Here is a 635-nt window from a genome sequence, read left to right on the forward strand (position 1 = left end):
TTATATAGTAATTATACCTATATAGTAGTTATACCTATATGGTAGTTATACCTATATGGTAGTAATATACATATTGTAGTTATACCTATATAGTAGTTATACCTATATGGTAGTTATACCTATATAGTAGTTATACCTATGTGGTAGTTATACCTATATGGTAATTATACCTGTATTGTAGTTATAGCCATAGTGTAGTTATACCTGTTTGGTAGTTATACCAATATTGTAGTTATACCTGTGTGGTAGATATACCTATATGGTAGTTATACCAATATGGTAGCTATATCTGTATGGTAGTTATACCTATATGGTAGTTTTACCTGTATTGTAGTTATATCTATCAGGTAGTTATACCTATATGGTAGTTATACTTATATTGGAGTTATATCTATATGGTAGTTATACCTATATGGTAGTTATACTTATATATGTTAGTTATACCTATATGGTAATTATACCTGTATTGTAGTTATAGCTATAGTGTAGTTATACCTGTATGGTAGTTATACCAATATGGTAGTTATACCTGTGTGGTAAATATACCTATATGGTAGTTATACCAATATGGTAATTATATATGTATTACCGGTTTGATTTAGTATTGTTTAATGTACGTCCTATCAACAGCTATG

The sequence above is a fragment of the Mizuhopecten yessoensis genome, unplaced genomic scaffold (assembly GCF_002113885.1).
Source record: "Mizuhopecten yessoensis strain PY_sf001 unplaced genomic scaffold, ASM211388v2 scaffold4299, whole genome shotgun sequence".
NCBI lineage: Eukaryota > Metazoa > Mollusca > Bivalvia > Pectinida > Pectinidae > Mizuhopecten > Mizuhopecten yessoensis.